Genomic DNA, 12,608 nt, shown 5'->3' on the forward strand with positions numbered 1-12,608 from the left:
TATAAGATAAATTCATAGGCATTGGATCGGTAATTCGTTGGATGATATTCATCATGTGACAGTCATAACCTAGGGCGATACGTGCTTATGGAAAGAACTTGCATGACATCTTTTGTCCTACCCTCCCGTGGCAGCGGGGTCCTATTGGAAACAAAGGGATATTAAGGCCTCCTTTTAATAGAGAACCAGAACAAAGCATTAACACACGGTGAATACATGAACTCCTCAAACTACGGTCATCAAATCATGCAAATTAGAGTCCAAAACAAGAGGAAAAGTGTTAGGAAAAGTAGATACGTTGGAGACGTATCAACTCCCCCAGGCTTAAACCATTGCTTGTCCTCAAGCTATTCAGTTGATAAATTGAAAGTGAAAAAGAAAAACTTTTACAAACTCTTTTGCTCTTGTTTGCATAAATAAGCTTAAACAGCACCTAGGTTTTCAGCCAACATTATAACTAACCATGTCAACAATAACTCTTAAAAATTATATCAAATCTTATCAATGACATAATCAGCTAGTGAGCAATAATAAGATATCTCAAACGGCAACACGTTGTCAAAACAACCATGATATAATATGACAATAGTGGTATCTCGCTAGCCCTTTCTAAGAACGCAAAACATAAATGCAGAGCACCTCCAAAGTTCAAGCAACGACTAAACATTGTAATTCATGGTAGAAAAGATCCAGTCATGATTCACCCAACATTAGCTACACACAATGAATTAGCATGACAACAGTGCTCTCAGGTTCTGGCTATTATTTTAGAAGGTGATCACATAACATAAAAGTAAATAGACAGTCCCTTCGCAGGGGGAAGCAGTGATTTGCAGAGGTGCCAGAGCTCAAGTTTTAAAATGAAGGTAAATGATATTTTGAGACATGCACCCTTCTCATTACTTCACGACCATCAGTTATGAATATCTTCCATGCTAAACACGCTAGTGGCGATTCCCAAGCGATAAAAGTAAAGGTTTTGACTCCATTGGGAGTTTTTGTTTGATTATTTGTAAGCCTTTTCTGTTTGCAGTTTGGGACTGGGCATCCCTATTACCGCCCTTTTCTCGTGCGATGGCAAGTGAATAAACACTCGACCTGAGAATAACCCGCTTAGCATGGAAGATACCGACCACCTCCCATCGTTCCATGAATGATCCAGGCACACAAAAAGGATATTTATTAGAAACATGCAAATTTACTTAGGACGGCGGGGCAATACCGCATATAGGTAGGTATGGTGGACTCTTCTGGAATAACTTTCGGGTTCAAGGTTTTTGATGCACAAGCAGAATTCCCACTTAGTACAGGCGAAGGCTAGCAATTAGATTGAGAAGCGGCCAGCCTAAGCTTGGGGGAGTACGTGTGTCTCACCGAATTTACATTCATGTTCACACATTTCATTCCAGTTGTCGGTGTTCACACTTTTTCATTGTATCACCCATGCTTAATTTTATTTTCTTGCTTTCTTCTTGTGTGTTGAAAGACTTGAGAAAATCCAAAAATATTTCCTGCTTCTTTTTTATTTTCTTTCTAGAGTAGTTAGTTGTAGCACTAGAAAGAAAACCCAAAAAGATTTCTTTGTTCTTCTTTTGCTTGTTGGGAGCTTTCCTGTGTAAATAGTTTTTCTTGTTTTTGCTTTTCCCTTTAATTTTCTTGTTCTAGAAAACCAAAAACTCCAAAAATATTTCAGTGTGTTTCTCTAAATTTCTTTTCTTTTTATTCGAGTTGTACCGAGGAGAAGACCACGATGAAAATGTTGAGTGGCTCTCATATGAATAACTGTTGATCTAATAAAGAGCCCATTTTACCTTGTCTTCTCCCATTGAATAAAATGTTTACAGATTCCAGCTTAGTCCACAGCACTCTTGCAGTATTATTATTTTCACATCGTTCGGTCGTGCAAGTGAAAGGCAATAATGACGATATTTGATGAACTGACCGTGGCAGAGAGAAACGGGTATGAACTCGACTTGTCCTGTTTGTGTAAATATGTTTAACCTAGTATCCATGATTCAGCCCATTATGATTAAACATATTTGCAATGACAATTAGAGATTATAGTTTCTTATGCCATGCATAAGTAGCTGGAAGTGGATAACGATTTATCATGGATATCAACATTGCGTTAAAATGATTGTGATGTAGTATGATGATATGGTATCCTCATCTGAATGTTCTAGTGGCTTGACTTGGCACATGTTCATGCATGTACTTGAATCAAAACCAACATAGCCTCTATGATATTTATGTTCATGGTGTTCATATCCTACTCATGCTAGTGTCCAATGTTACTTATGCATAATGCATGTTCATGACCGTTGTTGCTATCTAGCTGGCCGCTTCTCAATCTAATTGCTAGCCTTCGCCTGTACTAAGTGGGAATTCTGTTTGTGCATCAAAAACCTTGAACCCAAAAGTTATTCCAGATGAGTCCACCATACCTACCTATATGCGATATTACCCTTCCGTCGTAAGTAAATTTGCATGTGCCACCTCTAAAACTTCTAATAAATATCCTTTTTGTGTGCCTGGATCGTTCATGGAACGACAGGAGGTGGTCGGTATCTTCCATGCTAAGCGGGTTATTCTCAGGTCGAGTGTCTATTCACTCGCCATCGCACGGGAAAAGGGCGGTAATAGGGATGCCCAGTCCCAAACTGCAAACAGAAAAGGCTTACAAATAATCAAACAAAAACTCCTAATTGTGTCAAAACCTTTGCTTTTATCGCTTGGGAACCGCCACTACCATGTTTAGCATAGAAGATATTGATAACTGATGGTCGTGGAGTAAATGAGAAGGGTGCATGTCTCAAAATATCATTTACCTCTGTTTTAAAACTTGAGCTCTGGCACCTCTGCGAAGGGACTATCTATTTACTTTTATGTTGTGCCATCACCTTCTAAAATAAGCTCCAGAACCTGAGAGCACTGTTGTCATGCTAATGCATTGTGTGTAGCTAATGTTGGGTGCATCATGACTGGATCTTTTCTACCATGAATTACAATGTTTAGTCGTTGCTTGAACTTTGGAGGTGCTCTGCATTTATGTTTTGCGGTCTTAGAAAGGGCTAGCGAGATACCACTATTGTCATATTATATCATGGTTGTTTTGACAACGTGTTGCCGTTTGAGATATCTTATTATTGCTCACTAGCTGATTATGTCATTGATATGATTTGATATAATTTTAAGAGTTATTGTTGACATGGTTAGTTATAATGCTGGCTGAAAACCTGGGTGCTGTTTAAGCTTATTTATGCAAACAAGAGCAAAAGAGTTTGTAAAAGTTTTTCTTTTTCACTTTCAGTTTATCAACTGAATAGCTTGAGGACAAGAAAAGGTTTAAGCTTGGGGGAGTTGATACGTCTCCAATGTATCTACTTTTCCTAATGCTTTTCCTCTTGTTTTGGACTCTAATTTGCATGATTTAAGTGAAACTAAGCCCGGACTGACGCTGTTTTCAGCAGAACTACCATGGTGTTGTTTTTGTGCAGAAATAAAAGCTTGAAATGGAACGAAACTTTGCAAGGACTTTTTATACAATAAATAAGAATTTCTGGAGCCAAGATCCACCAGAGGGGGCACCTGGGTGGGCACAACCCACCAGGGCGCCCCCTCCTGACGCGCCCAGGTGGGTAGTCCCCACCTGGTGGCCCCGCGGACCCTGAAACCTACGCTATGAAATCATGTTTTTTCAGAAAAATCAGGGAGAAAGAATTATCACGTTCCACGAGACAGAGCCGCCGTCACCTCCTGTTCTTCATCGTGAGGCCAGATCTAGAGTCCGTTTGGGGCTCCGGAGAGGGGGGTCTTCGTTCTTCGTCATCACCAACCCTTCTCCATCGCCAATTCCATGATGCTTCCCACCGGGAATGAGTAATTCCTTCGTAGGCTCGCTGGTTGGTGAGGATTTGGATGAGATTCATCATTTAATCGAGTTAGTTTTGTTAGGGCTTGATCCCTAGTATCCACTATGTTCTAAGATTGATGTTGCTATGACTTTGTCATGCTTAATGCTTGTCACTTTGGGCCTGGGTGCCATGATTTCAGATCTAAACCGTTTATGTTATCACCATTATATCCATGTTCTAGATCCGATCTTGCAAGTTATAGTCACCTACTACGTGTTATGATCCGGCAACCCCGGAGTGACAATAGTCGGGACCACTCCCGGTGATGATCGTAGTTTGAGGAGTTCATGTATTCACCGTGTGTTAATGCTTTGTTCCGGTTCTCTATTAAAAGGAGGCCTTAATATCCCTTAGTTTCCAATAGGACCCCGCTGCCACGGGAGGGTAGGACAAAAGATGTCATGCAAGTTCTTTCCATAAGCACGTATGACTATTTACGGAATACATGCCTGCATTATATTGATGAACTGGACCTAGTGCCGTATCACCCTAGGTTATAACTATCTCATAATGAATATCATCCAACAAGTCACCGATCCAATGCCTACGAATTTATCTTAAATTGTCCTTGCTAAGTTATTACTGCTATCATTACTGTTGCACTTGCTACAAAAATACTGCTATCACTATTACTGTTACTATTGTTGCTGTCACTACTATCAAAACTATCATACTACTTTGCTACTAATCACTTTGCTGCAGATAATTAATCTCCAGGTGTGGCTGAATTGACAACTCAGCTACTAATACTTACAAGTATTCTTTGGCTCCCCTTGTGTCGAATCTATAAATTTGGGTTGAATACTCTACCCACGAAAACTGTTGTGATCCCCTATACTTGTGGGTTATCAATGATCTCCCGGACTATCCTTCGCCGTGTTTCTGTGTCAGCCTTCTAAAACCCCGGCAGATTAATGTTGAGCCTTGCCCTGCCAACAAATCCACACACACTCCCGAACCTCGTGCGTGCTTTATCTGGTTTAGTTGGAGCCAAGACTTGGATCTTCAGCTGGTGGTATCCTGATCGTGGATCGATCTTGGAGAATACTTTAGCTCCTTGCGGCTGGTCAACAAGTCATTGATCATCGGTAGCGGGTACTTGTTCTTGATCGTCACTTCATTCAGCGCACGATAATCAACAACCATTCTTAATGATCCATCCTTCTTCTCCACCAAGAGCACTGGGCTCCCCATGGTGACGAACTTCGTCGAATGTAACCTTTCTCCAATAACTCCTTAATCTGCTTCTTGATCTCTTCCAGATCATTTGCGGGCATCCGATATGGTCTCTTCGATATCGGTCCGGTGCCTGGCAACAGATCTATCAAAAACTCAATGTCTCAATCCGGCGGCATGCCTGGTAATTCCTCTGGAAATACATCCGGGTAATCCTTCACAACCGGTACTTCCTCCTGAACAACTCCTAAGAGGGAATTTACTTGGGTTCTCCTTGGCGCATGCCTGGATACATATTTGATCCTTTTTTCCTCCGGTGTGGTGAGCAGAATTGACTTACTGGCACAATCGATGTTTCCCCCATACATCGATAGCCAATCCATTCCCAATATCGCATCCAGTCCTTGTGACTCCAAAATTATTAAGTCTGAGGGGAAAACATGCCTACCTATGGTCAATGGCATCTGAAAACATCCTTGGCTTGCCATATACTCGGCTCCTGGCGAGCTTACTAACATAGGTGTTCTAAGAACTTTGGTGGGCAACTTATACTTATCCACAAATCCCCTTGAAATGTATGAATGCGATGCACCAGTATCAAAAAGAACGGTTGCAGTAAATGACTTAACCAAAAACTTATCGATAACTGCATCTGGCTGCTCTTCAACCTCCTCCACGTTCATGTGGTTCACTTGTCCCCTGTTGAAAGGGTTGGGCTTCTTCCCAGAGCTTCCATTGCCATTTCCATTCGTTGGTTCAGGGCACTCATTGGCGTAGTGTCCAGTATTCCCGCACTTGAAACAAGTAATGTGACTTTGATCCTTCTTGGCGGGTGTGGCTGGGTTAGAGCGGTTCTGATTGCTGCCTGCTCCATTCCCGTTTCCATTCTTGGGGCCACTGTGGTTATGTGAACTTCCTCCATTGTGGTTATGGCCTCCATGGTTATGGGTATATCCTCCCGAGTTTGGGGTAAAACGAGGCCTCTGTTGCGCTCCTGAATTGTACTTCCCTTGTCCATACTTCCTTTTGAGGCTCTCAATCTGCTGTTGCTTCCCTTCAATCATAAGAGCCCTGTCTACCAGCTCCTGGTAGTTAGTAAATGTTGCCACCATCAACTGCATACTCATCTCATCATTCAACCCTTCCATAAACTTCTCCTGCTTCGCGGCGTCGGTGGCCACATCATCCGGGGCATAGCGAGCTAACTTACTGAACTCATCCACGTACTGCCTCACAGTACGGTTTCCCTGGCGCAAGTTGCGAAACTCACGCTTCTTCATGTTCATAGCTCCAGTTGAGACATGTGCAGTGCGGAATGCTTGATGAAACTGATCCCAAGTGATATTGGCTATAGGGAAAGTGGTTGTGTAATTCTCCCACCATGAGGCTGCGGGTCCATCCAATTGATGTGCGGCAAAACGCACCTTCTCAGCATCTATGCAACCTGCGGTGGTCAACTCCCTTCCAATCCCGCGTAGCCAGTCATCAGCAACTATTGGCTCGGTGCTACTGGAAAACACCGGCGGCTGCAACCTTGAAAAATAGGCTAAGTTGTCAACTGGAAGTGGTGGCGGTGGGTTGTTGTTGTTGCCTTGGTTCTCGACTAATATTTGCATCAAGTCATTCTGCTGCTGGATCAACTGAGTGATCTCCGGTGGGAAGACAAATCCGGTGTCACGTCTCGGAGGCATCTGGTGGGTTTAGAGGGGAGAGATTAGAATAGAGTGAGGTCTAATGAGAAAGCACTACCCATATGCACATGAGACAAACACAATCATATCACACCAAATCAATTCAAGCAAGGGCATACAATTGGTCTAGAACTATCATTACAAAAGTGCTCGGACTACTACTATATACATGGGGGAAATACTACTAATCATATGGTGGTCATCTAGAAATTTTGATCGGTGGAAGACTCCATGATATCCGCTCCAGCTTCATCTTCATAATCATCACCACTACTGTCGGGGTCAGAGTCGGTGTCGTCAATGATGATGTAGTCCTCGGGATGGTCGTCATCTCCTCCTAGCGCGGGGTCTCCCATGAACACTCCTAGTTTCCTTGTCAGGTCGTCGTTCTTCTCGACAAGTATTGCGATTTCCTCCTCATATCTGTCGCGTGTAGACTTGAGTTCCTCCTCTATCTCCATGTTCCTGGTCATCACCTTCTTCAAATCTATCATGCTTGCGCACATCTGGTTCTCCTGGCGACGAATGTGCTGGTTTAACTCGTGGATGAAAGCTGCAATGGACCTGTCCCTCCTGGTGCTGATCATCTCCCATTGCTCATCTCGGCGCCAGCATATCTGATAGATGGTGTCCTTAAGATCCTTGTGGTAAACTTCGCCAATGCGTCCCATGGAGATGTGGGCTGCCATGCTCTTACCTAGACTCCAGGTTGGTGCATCAACGGAAAACTCTATGGGCTCTATAACTGGCGTGAATATCCTTCCTGGAACTTGAACTCGAATCATCCAGCACTCCTCTTTTGGTAAAGTGGCGGTGTAGGTTCCGGTGAACCTTGGTATTCTGATGTTCAGGTACCTAGTGACTTCCTTCAAGTGTCGTCCAAAGGGTGTGTCTTCATCCGGTTGTGCAAACTTGTTCCTTGAGTCCACCATCCTAAAGAGTAGAAAATGGAGAGGAGTCAGAAATGAGTAGAGAAGAGTGACCTATGGCTCATCTTAGTGGTCGTGTCCTACAATCAGCGTGTGCTCTGATACCATCTTGTAGCGATCCGACCTCAGACGGTCAAATCTCTGTGTTCAAGTGTCATCCCTGGATCGGTAATGCTGACACACACAGTACTTAAAGGATTTATAACAGAGTTCAATCACACACTTATTACATCGAATGTCTCAAAAGATAACTTATTACAATAAATATGGCTTAAGGCCATCTAAAAGATAACGGCGGAAGGCTTGGAAGATAAAGTGAGTCCATCAACTCCAACGGCATAGCTGAGTGCACGACAACGACCTAGCACACCTTACTCTTCGTCTGAAAAGTCTACAACATGATATGTTGCAGCCCGAAACGGGTCAGCACATGGAATATGCTGGCAATATAACACAGTAGAGCAATGAACAGATAAATACTATCACTACATGCATATATGGCTGGTGGAGGCTCTATGGTTATGATGTTTTGCGAAAAGCCAAATTTTCCCTACTGCAAAGGAATATATTTTATTTAACTATCATGGTGGTTGAAACATTGAGAAGGTAAATCACCATCTCAATCCCAAGTTAAGAAGTAAGTAACAACCCAACAAATTAATTTAGAGTGACGAGATCAAATCAATAATTCAAGTACCAGATACTCAAGATGTCCATAACCGGGGACACGGCTAACCATGATTAGTTTATACACTCTGCAGAGGTTTGTGCACTTTTCCCCACAAGACTCGATCTCCTCCATTGGATTTCTCGCACTACATGGTGTTTGAGAAACGGATGACCGAGACACAGTCTTTCAGAAACATTAACTTTTTACCCTGGGTGGACAATTACACCTACTTTCCCCTACATCTGCTAGCCCACCACTGAAAGAGGTCATGCAACATACTCAACTATGCTAGAGCCCATAATAGCTTGTGTCTGCACACGGAAGTTTCCAGCATGAATAATCTTATGATCACTTTGAGCCTGGGTGGCGAACCAAAAAGACAACACTGGTATATCCCCAGGTGCCTGCAACCAATCCACCCAGATGTGTGTTTAAGTAGCCACCTTATGTTAACCATTAATTAACAATCTCACATACGTCATGGATACACTCAAACCCAATCCACGTCTACGAGCATAGCATGGCAATATAAGCATAACATAGAAGTAACTCCCAAGGGTTTGATAATAAAACAGGTAATAGTTTCTACCTCATCAACTACTTCCCAAATACCCACAAGTTAATCACATCCTAATCATGCAGTGTTTGAGGATTGTAACTAATGCATAAAAACTGGGTATGAAAAGAGTATGATCAATGTGTTACTTGCCTTGCTGACGATGTGCAAACCCTAGAGACTCGTAGTAGCACGCTTCGCACTCCGGAAACTCTATTGCAAACAAACAATAGCATACATAAGCAATCAAGCAAAGATGCACGGGTAAAACTCAAATAAGAAGATCGAATCTGAAAGTTTTCAACTGAAGAAATTCGATCTGCAAAAAGAATCAACCGAATCGGAGCTATGAAACTAAAACTACGGTCAAAAGAACTTCGAATTCAAATTTGCTTGAAACCAAATTTTAAATTGTCAAAACCATGTTCAAGTTGATTAAACAGAAAGAGGGGCTCGAGACAAAGATTTTGGCATTGGTTTCACTGGATTTGGACAAACGGTTAAGAAACGGTGAGGGTTTGAAGATCAGGGGCTAATCTGCGATAAAAATAATCGTGGATAGGTCCCTGGCCGAAAAAGAAAATAAAAAGAAAAGACTAAGGCGCGAACGTTCGTTAACAGAGACGAACGGACGAACGCGTTCGTTTAAACGAACGAACGAACGTTTACTAAATAACTAAACCAAATAAAAACTGAACCGATCTAGAAAAAAACGCATCTAGGGTAAAAAAACGGCGGTTTTACCTAAACCAAAAAAAAACGGGGCGAAAACCGGCGAGGTAAATGGCGGGATCCTGGCGGCGGCGGCGGCTTCTCCGGCGCGCGGCGGAGCTCGACGAGGCGGTGAGCCAAGGCGAAGTGAGGCGGCGGGGCGGGCCGGGGTGCTGGTGAGGGCGGCAGCGGCGGGTATTTAAAGGGGGAGAGGGCGGCTCGGGGTGCTTGGGGGAGGAGGCGACGGCGGCGCTCGGGAATCCTCTCCCGAGCCGGAGCGGGAGGCGCGCGTCTGGGCCGGCTGGGCTTCGGCCCGGCTCGGTCCGAAACAAATTTTTTTAATAAGATTCCGCCGAGAAAAAATCCTAGTAAAATATAAAAACAATTCTAAAAATGCCAAAAACAATTTTCACCGTCTAAATAGAATATTTAGAACAAAGTGAACATTTTCTTGGCCTAAAATGCAATTTTTGAAAAATGCATATTTTTCTAATTCAAATAAAAATAGCAATAAAATCCGAATAAAATTATTTATTTGATTTTAACATTTTTCCTCCTATATTTCATTTATTTTTGGAGAAGTCATATTATCTCCTCTCTTTTATTTTTATTATGAAATAATTTTGGAGAGAAAAATAATTAAAACCAAAATGATCCCCTTTTCAATATTTGAGAAAATGCAAATATGAAAATAATAAAATCCCCAACTCTCTCTGTGGTTCCTTGAGTTGCTTAGGATTTTTAGGATCACACCAAAAAATGCAAATAAAATATGATATTCATATGATGACCTATGTATAACATTCCAAATTGAAAATTTGGGATGTTACAAACCTACCCCCTTAAGATGAATCTCGTCCTCGAGATTCAGGTTGGCTAGAAAATAGGTGCGGGTGGTCCTTGCATAGATCATTCTCTCGTTCCTAGGTGGCTTCATCCTCTGTATGGTGGCTCCACTGAACTTTCCAAAACTTGATAACCTTGTTGCGTGTAACTCGGCTGGCAAACTCGAGAATCTTGACTGGTTTCTCCTCATAGGTCAAATCACTATCCAACTGAATTGCTTCCAGGGGCACTGTATCTCTCAGAGGAATATCGACCATCTCAGCATGGCACTCCTTCAACTGGGAAACGTGAAATACATCATGAACTCCTGACAGTCCTTCGGGTAAGTCCAACTTGTAGGCCACCTCTCCCATACGTTCCAAAACTCGGTATGGTCCTACAAATCTCGGGGATAACTTTCCCTTAACACCAAAACATTTAACACCTCGCAGAGGTGACACGTGAAGATATGCTCTGTCTCCGATTTCGTAGACTACCTCCTTGCATTTTGAGTCTGCATAACTCTTCTGCCTGGACTGAGCTACCTTTGGTCTATCCCGAATCAGCTTAACCTTCTCTTCAGACTCTTTGATCAAATCCGGCCCAAACAACTGACGGTCTCCAACTTCATCCCACATCAATGGTGTCCTGCACCTCCTTCCATACAAGGCTTCGAACATGGCCATCTTCAAACTGGCTTGATAACTGTTGTTGTAGGAGAACTCAGCGTAAGGCAAATTGTCATCCCAACTAGATCCATAATCTAGTGCACAAGCTCTCAACATGTCCTCCAGAATCTAATTGACTCTCTTGGTTTGTCCATCTTGTCTGCGGATGAAAGGTTGTACTGAACTCTAGCCTGGTACCCAAAGTCTGGTGCAGTTGGTGCCAAAACTTTGAAGTAAATTGTGTGCCTCTATCTGATACGATGGTCCTTGGAACTCCGTGTAGACATACGATCCTGGTCATATATATATATATCTTGGCCAACTTCGCACTGGTATAGGTGGTCTTTACTGGGATAAAGTGAGCCTCTTTAGTCAAACGATCCACTACTACCCAGATAGAATCATATCCCGATCGGGTCCTGGGTAATCCGGTGATAAAATCCATGCCAAGCTTATCCCACTTCCATTCGGGTATCGGCATAGGCTGCAGTAATCCTGTTGGTTTCTGATGTTCTGCCTTCACTCTCTGACATACATCACATACGGCTACATACTCGGCAATATCCTTCTTCATACCAGTCCACCAGAAACGCTCCTTCAAATCCAAATACATCTTGGTGTTTCCGGGATGTATCGAGTATGGCGAGTCATGAGCTTCCTCAAGTATCAGCTTCCTGATCTCTGCATTATTGGGCACATAAACACGGTCCTCAAACCACAAGGTGTCGTGCTCATCTTCACGAAAACCTTTGGCTTTTCCTTTACTCATCTTCTCCTTTATCTCGGCAATTTCTTTCTCATCCTTCTGAGCTTCTCGAATCTTTCCCAATAATGTTGATTGTACCTCCAACGCTGCAACAAAACCTCTAGGAACTATCTCCAAACGAAGCTCCCTGAGATCTTCTGCTCATTCCTTTGGTAATCCTCCGCTCATGAGGGTATTGGCATAACTCTTACGGCTCAAAGCGTCGGCTACGACATTGGCCTTGCCTGGATGGTAGTGCAACTTCATATCGTAATCTTTTATAAGCTCCAACCATCTCCTTTGCCTGAGATTTCGCTCCTTCTGCGTGAAAATGTACTTCAAACTCTTATGATCCGTGTACACATCACAACGGTTTCCAATAAGAAAATGTCTCCAGGTCTTGAGTGCATGCACTACGGCTGCTAACTCCAAATCATGTGTGGCATAATTCAACTCATGCGGTCGAAGTTGACGTGAGGCATATGAAACCACTCTTCCATCTTGCATAAGTACACCTCCAAGTCCTAAGCGAGAAGCGTCGCAATACACTTGGAAATCCTTGCGTATATCCGGCAGAATCAGCACTGGGGCTGTAACCAAACGTTTCTTCAGCTCCTGAAAACTTGCCTCACATTCTTCAGTCCATTTGAACTTGGTGTCCTTTTTCAACAACTCCGTCATGGGCTTCGCAATCTTGGAGAAATTCTCAATGAATCTCCGATA

Source organism: Triticum aestivum, chromosome 1D (assembly GCF_018294505.1).
Source record: "Triticum aestivum cultivar Chinese Spring chromosome 1D, IWGSC CS RefSeq v2.1, whole genome shotgun sequence".
Taxonomy (NCBI): domain Eukaryota; kingdom Viridiplantae; phylum Streptophyta; class Magnoliopsida; order Poales; family Poaceae; genus Triticum; species Triticum aestivum.